We start from the raw sequence: 14,631 nt of genomic DNA on the forward strand, positions 1-14,631 counted from the left end.
CACGGAGACCCATTTTGTCCCCATATCAGCTTTTCTGTACTTTTTTGAGTGATGACGTACCACAAAATAGCTGCTAGGCTCAGAGGAAGGGAGAAGTAGCAACCTCACCCAAGACACAAGGGAATTGTCATCCAATTGGCCTCAGGCCTTGCTGAGCTGTTAATCATTAAATCAAGTCTTCTACTTCCCGCTGTCTTTAGTAGGTTAAATCCATAAGACCCTGATAACTCCTCTCAGGTGCCAAAAGCATTTCTATACTTAGCAGAGAGGGTTGGTAGTGTTATTTCCATTTTATAGATGGGGAACTGAGAGGCTTACTGGGTAAATAACTGGCCCAAGGTCATGAGCAAGTAAGTAGGACCAGAACCTGGCCCAAGGTCATGAGCAAGTAAGTAGGACCAGAACCAGGACCCAGAACCTTCAGGAAACTGTCTGAAGCTCTGTGTCCCCTTCATAGCTCTCTCCCAAACACCCTCTTTTGCTTCCCCATGTTCCCAAAGTACCCTGTGATAACCTTCCTGGCAGTTTTCAGTCTGTCTCTTAGACCAGACTCTGCCTTATCCATGTTTTATCCCCAGCTCATGAAACAGTAACTGACTCATAAAAGGCATTCAATAAATATTTGTTGGGCTAAACTATACTAAACTTGAGACTTGCAACTCCAAATTCCTAACACTGGAATCCATTCCTGCCTAAAAATGTAATTCACTGGCTGTAAGAACTACATACTCATTGCCTAGGAAAATGATAACAAATATTAAAAGAAAACTAATCTCATGCCCTAGAGATAATTGCAAGTTACATTTTGATTTTCTTCAGCTTTTCTTCCTATGAATACAGGTATTTTATAGATTGAAATTATAAACAATTTAACATGAACTGTAAAATTTTTTCCTCATTATCGTATTTTGGGGGGAAATCTCCATTTCTGATGGTTCTTGGAATTTTTATTCCAATATTTCAATATTTTAATATTCAAACATACAAGTATCTGAATTTATTTAGCCTTTCTTACTGTTGGTTATTTAAAAGTTTCTGACTTTTTAATTATTATTAATAAGTCTAAGATGACCATAATTGTGAATAAATCTCTGTTCAAATTTATGACTATTTCCTTAGGATACATTTTAGAAGTGAAATTATTTTTAAAGTCTTTTATAAATTATTGTTAAATTACTTTTTGGAAAGAGCATAACCAAAAGTTCTTTAAAGTGACATCAGGCAATTAGAAATATAATGCTGAGAGAAAGTAGGAATTCTCTACTAAAAACCAAATTGCTTTATGGATAGAGAAACCAAGGCCCATGAATGGTTTGTCCAAAGTCATACAGATGTTGGGCTGACATCTTTGAGAGGAAATCAGCAAAAAGATTAAGGGAAACTGACATTCTTAAGGTATAGGTAGAGGCACTAAATATGAAGGAAATTGGTTTAAAACATGGGCCATGCCAAGCTGGCCAGGGGCAAAAAACTCATTCAACAAAGCTGTCTACTCCTGCCTGTATACCCCACTAACAGCAATTGGCCCTTCCTCTGTCTCTGATTGACTCTTGAGGGAGTCTGTTACAGTCCTAATATCCCATTCTGATTCCTGAACAAATTATTAGTCAACAAACATTTTAAGTCAAGAAGCCCTAATTGAGCTCCTACTATGTGCCAAACTTTGTAGTAGGTACTAAGTGGTAAATAAGAGAAACAGAAGAACTGCCCCCAAGGAGCTTACATGCCAATGTCAGAAAACAGACCATATAACATAAATAAATAAGGAAAGTTCAAATACTAATAAATGCCCTGAATAAAATAAAATAGGGCAAGATACATTAGTGTGTGAAGGGGAGCACTGCTGAATCATGGTCAAGGACAACTTTTCTGAGGTGATACTTGAGTTAAGACCCAAATGATGACATCAGCCATTGAAAAATCTGGAAGAGAGCAGTTTAATCCAATGGCTCCAAGCCAGGAGTAAACAACCTGGCCAAAGGACAGAGAGAAAACCAGCACAGATAGAACAGAGGGAGAGGAAGGCAGAGCCTATCTCATTCAGGGCCTTGAAAGCCACAGTAGGGACCCTAGATTTTATTCTGGTTGCAATGGAAAGCCATTGCAGGGCTTTAAGCCCAGGATCTGAGTGCTATGCTTTCTGCCCTCTGGCTGTTGAGATCACCCATGGAGAGAGTGTAAATACCTAAGACAGGAGATTGGAGGATTGAGCTCCAGGACCCCATAATAAGAGGTCTTGTTGGGGAGGACAAAGGAGTAAAGAAGACCACCATGTGTCCCATTTAGGTAGGAGGAAAACCAAGACAGTGTGGTCTTCCAGAAGCTCAGAGAAGGAAGTGTATGAAGAGGGGGAGCATGACCCATAGCATCCCACGCAGCCAAGAGGATGGACCAGGTGAGGACACTGACCACTGGCACAGGCAAATGTGGATTATTAATGACCTTGGGAAAAGAGTGGTGAAGTGGTTGATATGAAAGGCTTGAATGGGGTGGACTGAGGAGAGAAAGGGAGGTGGGGAAGTGGAGATAACAAGTAGAGCCCACGCTTTCCAGAAGTTCGCAGTGAAGAGCAGCAAGAAATGAGGTGGTAACTAGCGTGCAGCATGGGTCAAGGGAGGTTTTGCAGCTGTGCTGTCCAACAGAACTTTCTGCAATGATGGGAATGTTTTGCATGTTATTGGGTACTTGACAGGTGGCTGATAGAACTGAAATACTGAATTTTAAATTTTATTTAACTAATTTAAATTTAAATAGCATGTTATAATGGCTACTGTTTTGGGGCAACATAGTTTGTCATTGTTCCTTTAAGGAGTGATATGCTGATAGGAATCATTACAAACATTAACTCAAATGGGTATCAGAGTAATTGCATTTTGGGTACCCTTTCTGCCACCACTACCCCATTTCCTTAAATCTGTTGGTGTTGGACCCATAGCTTGTCTTTTATAATAAGAAAAAAATCTATCCCTTATGGTCAATTCTGCGAACCATTACAGTTCCTGCTGAGTTACTTTAACTTCTATGTCCCTCAGCCTCTCCCTCAATGACTGAAGTTTCAAATGAAAAACTCAGTTCCCATTTTCTAAGGAAAAGAGAGACGAAGTCCTTGGTGGGTCTAGTTAAAATGGCAGTATGATAAGCTATTAAGAGCACAGGCTTTGGATAGAGCAAGCCATAGAGGTTTAGCTCCCAGCCCTACTATGTATTAGCTATGTACTGTTAAGTGAATTACATGAACTTCTCAGGGTCTCAGCTCCTACATGGGGATAATAAGAGTCTAGGGTGTGGTGAGGATCAGATGAGATCATTTGGGCACAATGCCTACCTGGCATACGGTAGGCATTCAATAAATGTTACCTATTACCATTAATAGCAGACATTATACAGGCCAGCCCTGGAAGTAGCATCACGCCCCAGTCTCGTGCTGGTTTGAGTAAGTTAATGCCTCTCTGCATTCATTTATCATCTCAAAAGTGGATACAAGGCTTATATGACACCAGAATAGCTCAATTTCCTAAACCAGGGATCAGGATGAGGAAAATTTACAGCATGTGTCTCCTTACTAGAAGTGGGTGCAAGGACAGAGGGTTTGGAGGACTTCCCCAATAAACATTACCTACTACATGATTTGTTATTTTTCCCAGATACTTATCAACCAGTGCTGCCCACTTAACCCAAGAGACTTACTGATAATTCCTAGCCCAGCTGCCAGGCCAGCGGTCATCTGTTTAGAACTTCAAATGAATGCCCTCAGACCCGCCTACTTTCTCCACATAATGCTGCAAGATAAGTCTCCCCTGGCTCCTGATAAATGCTTTGAAGAACATCTTGCCTGTTAACAAACAGCTTTTGATTGTGCCTGGGTTTGATCTTTATTTTGTCCTTATTCATCAGACTCCTTTAAATGGGTTCTTTCACACTCCTCAGATTAGCCTAAAGGAAACCCATGAAACAATGGGTCCAATTCTCCCTGGGTGCAAGGAGTGGGCTGTCAAAGACCACATATGCTTCCTGCAGGGCTGTGAGCAGAAAGAGGGATTGGTGATGTTGCCAGCACTAGTGAAAAGTGAATTAGATCAGCTTCAAAAGCAGTGAGGTAGGGTGGAAAGCAGAAACACGGCACACAGCTATCTGGCCCAGGAGGACGATCTCCATTCATGTCCAGAGAAAGCTTATTTCCCTCAGACACAGGCAGCTTCTTCCTGGGAAAGCCCAGGGTCACCACTAGTGTTCAGAACACCAGAGCTGAAGGTAGAACTGGAAACCAGCCAGTGTGATTTGGAGGGCTGGAGAATACACTGCCCACAAAACCTGGTGTGTTTCTGAACTTATTCTGTTGACACAGTTTGTCCTTTGGGGAAACTGGCATTCCCTGACCTAGAGGGCCTGAACTGTGGCCACCTCTCCCACCTTAGCAGTCAGTGCACAGCCCAGGCTAGCCCACTGGAATCCTATCCTGGACACTGACTGGCCTAGTGATTGGCCTAGTGAAGAACCCATGACTCGTGCAGAATCACTCAGTTTTGCTGAGAGAGAGAGAGACAGAGACCGAGAATGTATATCTTTTTCTCCTCCAAAGGTCAAGTAACTAGTCTATCTTTGGTGACACATGGAGGGAGTTGGGAATGAAGAAAGACACAGCCCTAAAAACATAATTTGAGCCCCTGAATGCTGCCATGCCTGAACGCCTTAAGTTTTATCCCTTTGGATTCGATAGCTATGACAGCCAATAAGTTACCCTTTTTTGCTTTTGTTAATTTGAATTAGTATTCTGACACTTGCAACTGAGAGGACAAAATGCTAACATAACATTCAAGTCTCCCTAAGAATTTGTAGATGGAAACAGACATGGATGAAAGCAGTGTTTTAGGAATATTTGTTTGACAATGATTCTTAAGATAAATTAGAGAATAGGCACCAGGTTGGGAGCCTGTTACCATAATCTAAGCATCAGAATTTTTTATTTCAAGCAGTAGAAGTCAATTCTAAGTGATTAGGTAGAAGGGGAGTTTATGCAAAAGATATGGGAGACTCAGGCCCTACAACTTGGCCAAGCCATTCTAATATGTAGATGATCTCAATCACAGACATTTTCTTATTTGAAAGTGGCCAAATAATTTTCAATGAGTATTTTTAAAAATATTTGAACAAAACACTTTCTATAGACATATAAGTCATATTGAATATTTATACCAAATAAGCTACAAGGGCCATATTATTTTACTCATATACTGTAAACATAATATACATAAGGCAAAATGGAATTGTTAAGAAGACTGGAGAATCAGCCTTGAAACTAAACTTTAGAAATGATGCTCACCTCATTGCAGAACTGGTCTGATGTGATCATCACAGCTGCTACCACAAAATATGAGGCATTTCAGTTTGCACTGCCATTTTTGTGCCACTTCTGAGCAATGTTTGACCCTGGAACCCAAATTCAGACCAATCTCTACCACGGCCAGCCCCATTATAATTTCTGAATCAGGAGCTCATATGGCTTTGACTTCTGCCACTGTTTCTGCATAGTATCTTTCCCTCACTAGTCCCTGAGTCAAAGCCTGGTCCCAATGTGACTCATTGGTGGACTCTTACAGACTGATCTTATTCTACCCCCCAAATTCATATGTTGAAGTCTAACTCCCAATATGACTGTATCTGGAGCCACCCAGGTGCCCTGGAGATAGGGCTTTTAAAGAGGTAACTGAGGTTAAATGAGGTCATAAGGGTAGGGCCCTAATCCAGGATGACTGTGTCCTCATAAGAAGAGAGAGAGAAACCAGGGGTGCATGCACACAGAGAAAAGACCATGTGAGAACACACTGAGAAAGCAGCCATCTGCAAACCAACAAGAAAGTCCTCAGGAGAAACCAAACCTGTCAATACCTTGCCTGGGGACTTCCAGCCTCCAGAACTTTGAGGAAATAAATTTCTGTTGGTTAAGACCCCCAGTTTATGGTATTTAGTTATGACAGCGCTAGCAAATGAATACTGATTCTTATGCCTTTTCCTTGATGCAAGAGAGCCTGGGAAGTGGCAGTTAGTAAGTAGCACTAAAGATGAACTCAAGAGACCTCACGAATGAAGATGAAAGAGGATTTGGTGACTAATGAGAAGTGAGGATGAAGGCGGTGAGTGAGTCAAAGAGGGGTCTCAGATTTAGAACTCAGTGGGTAGAAAAATGATAGTGACCTAGTAGAGATAGAGAAGTTCTACAAAGAATTAACTCTGGGAGAAGTTCAACTCTGCATGTTTTGAAAATTTAGAGGTATCCGAGTGGAAATTGGAAGTGGGTGTGGGAGGCGGGAAACACAATTTGACTCTAGTGTGTGGAGGTAAAAGCTGAGGCTGTTAGATTGAGAAGGAAATCTAAGATCTTCAGAAAAGCTCAGCTAGAGATGGAGGGAAGGGAAATATCAGCTAGGCCGGTTAGGATGGTCTAATTATGCTCCAGTAACAACCCTAAAATCTTAAAGGCAAGTAAGATTTATTTCTTGCTCTGATTCATGTCCGCTGAGTTAGCTGGTCGCTTCATCCACCATAAGCCCTCAGAGACCCAGGCTGACAGAGGCTCCATCTGGACATGTGCTTCAATGTCACCAACCATGTCAGGGAGAGGTGAATGTGGGCAAATCAGGCACAGATTCTTTTTTTTTTTTTTAATATTTTATTTATTTATTTGACAAAGAGAGCAAGAGAGAGCACAAGCAGGGGGGTGGGCAGGGGGAAAGGGAGAAGCAGAATCCCCGCTGAGCAGGGAGCCCAATGTGGGGCTTGATCCTAGGACCTGGTGATCATTACCAGAGCTGAAGGCAGAGGTTTAACCGACTGAGCCACGCAGGTGCCCCCAGACACAGATTCTTAAAGCTTCTGCATGAAAGTCACTTCTATTCCTTCTTACTGGCCAAAATAAAACTATGTCCACATTCAACCTCAAAGGGATTGAAAAAGTATAATCAAATCATGTACCCAAAAGGAATAGAAATGGAAATATTTGGTGAACAGCATTGATGACAACCATAGGAGATAAGAGGAAGAATAGGTATCAGTAGAAGAGACAGGGACAGATCAAATTTTAGAGATAGATCCTGAAATAGGGAAATGTAGGATCAAAATGGCCAATACAAAATATAAGGGAGACTACTCAGTGCTTTGCTTCTAGAAAAGTAGTCATGGACGTGTGTGTGTGTGTGTGTGAGAGACAGAGAGAAAGAGAGAGTGTGTGTCTTATGTGATTTTGTTTTGTTTTGGTTTTTACTGTACAGCATCTGGCTTCCCTTCCTATTTAGGGGAAATTTCTCTTTTGTGACTAATCTTAGGAAAAGGAAGAAGCTGAGGCCAGATCTTCCCTCTTGCCACCCGCAGGAATCAAGGTACAGGCAAGTGGCCTGGGCAGGCTCATGACCTTTAAATCTTGACTAAGAAGAGGTGGCCAGAATCTTCCAACAGTAGTGTACTTCCAAGCCAGAATCCAGCAGCCTCAGAGGTAATGTTGGCCTAACCGTTCCTTAAAACACCAGCTTCTCAGCCCTCAGTGCTGCTTTATTTGCTGCCCACTCCCAAGTCCACACTTCTGCCCTCTTTTTGGTTCTAGAAGTCCTGATACACTCCCAGTAAACTAATTAAGATAGCTAGAATTGGTCTCAGATTCTTGGATCTGGGAGCATCCTCACTGAGTCCATCCCAGGGTGAGGCCTGTAGGTATAGTTGGAATTTAGGCAGCTTTTCTCACTGTTAGCCATGGCCCTGATGATGGTTTAATTGTCATTAGGACATAAGAAAATAGAATATAATGATTGTCAAAATTGTTGTTTCTAAAACAGCAAGATATGCAATGATAGGAGTAGAGGTGGAGGGAAAGTGACTTAGAATCTCCTGGGAAAGATTTTTGCCTCTCTATTCTTACATTGGGTTGGATTGGGAATGGAAACGTACACAATGGACTTCTGTCATTTGTTCAATGTCTGAGTCCCTCCTCTGCTGGGGAAATTCCCCATTGTGTGTCCTGGTGGCAAGTAGGGCCTGCCTCCTACCACAAAGCTGAAAATGTCATGTGCTCACTATCTTGACCCTGTTAGCCATGGCACATGAACTCAACTCAGTCCACTGGATTCTCCTACCCGGGGCTGTAGATCTGAAACAAGTGACAGTGGATTTAGAATTTAGCAGCATCAGGCCTAGAGGCAGTGCAGCTTTATTTCACTTGGCATAATGTCTTCAAGGTTCATCCATATTTTAACATGTGACAGGATTTCCTTCCTTTTAGAGGCTGAATAATATTCTTCCTTTTAAAGATTTTATTTATTTATTTGAGAGTGAGAGAGAGAGAGAGCACAGAGCAGGGAGGGTCAGAGGGAGAAGCAGAGTCCCCACTCAGCAGGGAGCCGGATGTGGGACTTGATCCTGGGACTCCAGGATCATGACCTGAGCCAAAGGCAGTTGCTTAACCGACTGAGCCACCCAGGTACCCGACGCTGAATAATAGTCTGCAATGTATTTTGTCCACATTTTGTTTATCCATTCATCTGTCAATGGACATTTGGCTTACTTCCACCTCTTGGTTATTGTGAATAATGTTGCTACGAACATGGATGTGCAAATATCTCCTCAAGACCCTGCTTTCAATTTGTTTGGATAAATACTCAGAAGTGGGATTGCTGGTTCATATAGTGGTTGTATGTTTAATTTTTTGAGAAAACTCCACCCTTCTTCCGTATTGGTCACACCATTTTATCTATTACGCTTGAAACTCCTCAAAGCAATTTTATATTTATAGGTTTGTGCTTACAACCCTATAGGAAGTAGATAGAACATGAATTATTATCCTCATCTTGTAGATGGAAAAAGTTTTCTTTTAATGAGAGCTGTTACTGATGAGCATGTATTGTGCAAATAAATGGTATGGAGTGGGGGGAAAAATGTAGAACCACTGATAGAGATAACACTGTCTCTCTGTGACTCTGTCTTGCTGATACATATGTTTATTCTCCTCTAAAAAAAAAAGTATCTGCCTGAGGATTGAAATAAACCTGATGGTTTTTGATGAGGGCATTTGGAAATGTGGGAATGATTTTTGGTTTGGTTGTCACAAAGCCCCCCCCACCCCCAATCCCCATTCCCTGGCATTTAATGAGCAGGGCTGGGGACACTGAAAGTTTTGCAGAATGAGACAGTTCCACACAAAGAAAACTGGTCCATTCCAAAATTCCAGTTGTACCTACTTTGAGAAACACAAGCTCAGGACAAGATCAGTGGTGATGTCAAGGAGGAGGCTTAGGGGCTTTAGCTTCAAAAGTTCTCCAAGCCACTACCAATAATTCTAAGTGACAACGGTGTGCTTGCTACACAAACGCAGTTTAAGCCAAGTCCCCCAGCCACCCCTCTTCTAACCAATCTCCACCTCTAAGCCCTGCTATAAAGGAAGTCTAGAGATACCACTGAGCATGCTCAGAACTCAATACCCAGAAGTTCTGGAGTGCCCTTTTGACTTCCAAGCTGTAATTTCATCTTAAACATCAATAAAAATAAGATTTTTAAAGGAGCAGTTGAAAACCAGAACCACTTAACTTAAACCTATTTGCTGTTCAAACACGAGATTCCCAGTTTCAAGTCCTCTCTTAGACTAGAGGGACCCCATCTCCTGCCGGGTTTCTCCTTGGCAAGGCACTTTTACAAAGAAAAGGCCTCTTCCCTGAAGTGGTGTGTTTTACAAATAAAAATAATCTTGAAGAGATAATAAAGCCCTTTTTTGAAATGTTTGCTCCTGGGCCTGGAGCTGGTATTTGCCCATACTTCCTTCCTCCAATGCTCACTCTGCATACACCAAAAGTGACTGTGTACTGTGCCTCTAACCTGAATATTGGTGGCTCTTGGCATCCTGGAGCCTCTAATCTTGAACAGATCTAACTCAAAAGAGGAAAGAAAGGAAAGAAGAGGAAGGTGCTTACATGCTCATTAGCACTTCCAATTTCCTCTTTTACCCTCTTCATCCTCTCTCAAATCTGGCACAATGAACAATTCTTTGTGATTGATCATGGCCTATAGATAACAGCCTGTACTTTCTTGCTTTCATATTCCCTTGTCTGTCACACAAAGCAATCTAAAATGCTGCCTACAAGGAAAGTGGGCATAAATCTTCAAAACTTAAATATCCATGTAGGGAGTGTTTGTAAAGTTACTTTTTCCCTCCTTTTAAAAAAAGGAGGGAAAATCTGACTACTTCAGCCTTACCCTTTCAGAATGCAGTCAGAAAAAAATGTGAGTCATTTGGAAATGAGCACTCAGCCCGTTCCTATCGCTCTGGAAGCTACAAACATTTTCATTGCACGTACATGGTTGATCAATTTCTAAACACATCTTTGTTTTTCTAAATAGCCGCATTATTTGTCTGATGTTGAAAATGGCATCTGTACTGTATGTAATTTCCATACTCACTTGGCACCATCAACTGCCTTTGATGACACTCAGGACTCTTTCTTTTTTGTCTCCTCCTTCCCTCCAGCTGCAAGACCCAGATGTCAGGTTCAGGAATGCATTTTCTCTGGCAGAGATAGCTGCCTTCTCTCGGCATCCCTAAGTTGGTGGCTATTGTGGAACTGCCAGCAAAATAGCACAAGATCACACTAAAGACAGGATTCAGATGTTTTTGTGAGAGAGGAAAACAGCGTCCGAAACTAGGAGGAAAAACACATTTCTTACGCCTCTAATTATAGGCCAGGCAAGTGGCAGGCTGTGCCTGAGCAAACTGCGGTTCTCCCCATTTATCTACTGCTCATCCATTTTCCCCTCTTGACAGTTTTGTATCTCCCGGGTCTGCATCTGAAATCAGCAGCTGGGTACGATGAAGGGTTTGCCTAAGTTAATCAAACCTGGGGTAGTGACAGGGTCAGGCCCTATGTAAAATATATGAATAAGAAAAAGGAAAAACAGAAAGGAAGGAAGGAGAGAAGGAAGGGAGGGTGGGAGGCAGACAGCCTAACAGAATGGGGAAGGTGAAGCAAGGACAGAGGACAGAGGACCACCCAGAACTACCGGGCCCTGGGGAGGCCATTTGTAACAGCATTCATGTCACCTGGGTATTGGGACACCACGATTCGCTTTCTTTTTTAAGCAACTTTGTAAATATGAATGGAGTTCAAGCTACAACCTGCCCTCTATTATCCCAGCCTGGCTTACACTGAGTCTAGCTTCAAAGACATCTTGAATGAGACAGAAACTCAAAGAACCATAGCCCAAAGCACAACATACTGGCGGCGGGGCGGGGGGGCGGCAGGGCTGTTTTAGACCAGGAGGTAAAGAGACTCTTAAGCCATAAGGGAGCCTTGTGGTGTCTAATTTTTTTTTTTTTCCCCTTTCTGAGCAGCTGCTCTGGGATGAGCAGTTGTGTGCGGGGCAGAGTTTGGAAGCTTCCCACAGTCAAGTCAGTCTACTGAGTGCCCACCAGCTGCCCCTTGCTCGCTGCCTTGGACACTCCCAACAGTTCGAAGCAGTCTGCTGAAACTTTGTCAGTGAGAATCTGTCTCCTGGGCCCAAATTCAGGTTGTCCAGCACTTTTGGAAGTATAAAGCAGTGCTGCATCTTAATGGAATTTGGCTTCTGGAATTCACCCATCCACAGTCTGTGCCATGCTGTGCCCAGCTCTGCCATTTCACTGCATGGCCCATGTAGACCTGGGTGATGTCTCTCTTTAAGGGAGGTCCACTCAACTGCAGGCTGATTCTTCCGCTTCCCTCCACAGGCTAGCTCCCTAGACCGTGCTATTTCCTAGAGCTCAAAGCAATCTAAGTGCAGTGCAGATGTGAGCCTTTCTCCATCCTCCATTCCTGAATCTGGAGAAATCAGTGCTTGAGAATGTCAACCAACTGGCATAAACCAACCCTGCAAATTCCCCTGGGAGCACACACCCAGCCACAGCTTCTCTATTCACCTCACCCTCACTGATTCAATTCTAGGGTGATTTTGATTCAAATGGACCCAAGGGAAAGCCAGTTGTAAGGATTGTGAAGGTTGGTCATATACTCCAGAGCACAGAAAATGGAGCACATCTATATTGACTCTTCAGAGAAAAGTGAATATGGTGAATTTGTTGAAAGAAGGTACATTCATATCACAGGGAATAAATAAGTGCATAAACTCTACAGTAAAGTTTTTTTAAATTATCACAAATTTTTAAAAAGATTTCATTTATTCATTTGAGAGAGAGAGCATGAGTGGAGAGCAGGGAGGGAGAGGGAGAAAGAGACTCCCCACTGAGCAGGAAACCCAATGCAGGGCTAAAACATCACAAATTTTGAGAATGACTGGATTTTTAAGGGAATTTTCAGAGAAAGAGTGACTTCACCCCAAATTTGTGATAATACTGCCCCTCTGGATCATTGCTCTCAGGTCAGATGAAACACCATTGTCAAGGCCACACAAGGGCAGGATGACAATGTTCTTTCCAACCAGTGTGCTTCCCTAACCTTCTCATCACCTGTCTCCTCCCCAGTGTCTGGCCCTCAGCTACACTCCCCCTGCCCAGGGCTTCAGCCAGACTGGCCTTCCCTCTGTCCCATTACTGCCTTCTGCTGAGTTAACTTCAGAGACCTTGAACATTCTCTCTGCTCTGTGAGCAGAAGAAGCTCTTCAGTAACTTGGGGGCTTCAGATGTCTTCCCAGCAGGTGAAATTCACCTCAGTCTTGTACCACAGCTCCTCATGTGAACTGCATCTCGTCTCCCTGGGTACCCACATTCTCCAGAAGACTTTTCCAAGCTGGTGCTTCTTATTCACGTGCTGTCTCCCAGTATGACCTGTCTTGTCTCTGCTATGCTTTTTGACACAATCTTTTGCTTCCACCCTGGTATCGAAGAGAGGCTGAAGACTCTTAACAGGGTAGTGTCTCTTGCTCTGTTGTGCACCCCCCAGCTGGTTCCAGTGTAACACAGCTGGTGCCTGAGCTGTACCCGGCATCTGTGCAACAGGCAGGCCAGGGGCCTCAGACGGGACTGTCCTGCCTCAGCCCATACATCAGTGCTGATGTGAGGTGAGTCTCCCTGCCTCGGGATGTCTGGTTGACAGTACTTGAGGCGCTTTTTTAACTTGTGATTGAAGAATTAACAAAATGAGTGAGATGAAAAGGAAGAAGCTGAAGGACCTATGCATGGGCTGTTGAACAACCTCTTGTCCTAGATAAGGTCTTTATGTACATGTAATGAATTACAGAAAATTCCATTTATGGTCCTCTTGTCAGAAAGACGATGTGGGTACTTGAGAGAAGTATTTTATTTGCTCCTTTGAGTTGGGAGTCAGACCCGTAAGGAGCCTTCTCTAGAGGCAATAGATAATGCCTAAACTGTCCTCCAAAGAGGGCCACCGCTTTGTAGACTGAACAGGCATACAAGATGGGGACTGAACTGAGCTGTCTGATGGAAAAGGTGGAGGAGATGGAGAAGGAGGAAGGAATTTGAGCAAACAAACTTGTCATGACCATATTTGCAGTTGTTTGCTATGTAGTGTGCAATAGATATTACTTTTTCTGATTCTCTCTGAAATCTTCCATATACTTTTTTTAAAAATAACAAAACATGAATATGATTAGATTTTTAGTGTAGAAATGGTAAAGGCACCAGGTCTGTCTACCAAGGCTACAGTGCCAAGCCCAGGTAAATGAGGGCAACCCCACATGCCCCAAGCATGGGCCACAAAGGGGATCCAGTTTATCTGCTTCTTGCTTTTTACGCTAATCTTCCTGATGACTACAACAGGGCTTTTGGGGTCTCTGTGTTTTTTTATTTCTAGTGATTATAATGCAAGAACTTTCTCGTTTTGCCAGCAAATTTTCTCTGCTATTGCTGTTGCTGCTGCAGCTGGCAGCTTCTTAGAGTCAGCACATTTGTGTGTCCTACAGAATCCCAGAGTTGGCTCAGTTTTGAGGTGCCTACTCTGGGCTGTTGGGTCCAGTTTTGACCATTTGCCCTTGCAGAGGGCTGTCAGATTTCCTGGTTCTCCAAGTAACCTCCCACCCTCAGACACGGTCACAGGTCCTGACCTCACAGACCACACCTTGCTGCCCACCTCACTACATGCCATATGCTATCCATTCATTCACTTTAAAAATGTTTATTGAGCACCTTCTTTGTGTCTGGCACTGTTTTAGTCCCTGCTTCTACAGGGCTTACAATCTACTGAAAGAAAAACACCATCAACAAATAAACAGATAGGTAATATGTGTTAGACAGTCTCTCTTTGCCACTTCAGGTCTACACTTTGCGTCTTTTCCACCTTGCGTCAAGAAGCTGACCTCTATCTATTGCATCACATGGGCTGCCTTGACCTCTAGCTTTTGGGTGGGTTTGGCCAATGTGGGGTACCAGCAAGAGATGGGAGGTCAAAACAAGAAGAAAAGGTTTTTATTCTCCTGGCCCTCCCTCTACCGGGTGGTCATTTGTTCCTCTACAGAAGGTCATTTCTTTTTTTAAAGATTTTATTTATTTATTTGACAGAGAGAGACACGGCGAGAGAGGGAACACAAGCAGGGGGAGTGGGAGAGGGAGAAACAGGCCTCCTGCAGAGCAGGGAGCCTGATGCGGGGCTTGATCCCAGGACCCTGGGATCATGACCTGAGCCGAAGGCAGACACTCAACAACTGAGC

The sequence above is a fragment of the Mirounga leonina genome, unplaced genomic scaffold (genome assembly GCF_011800145.1).
Source record: "Mirounga leonina isolate KUSES-001 unplaced genomic scaffold, KU_Mleo_1.0 Mir_151, whole genome shotgun sequence".
NCBI classification, from domain to species: domain Eukaryota; kingdom Metazoa; phylum Chordata; class Mammalia; order Carnivora; family Phocidae; genus Mirounga; species Mirounga leonina.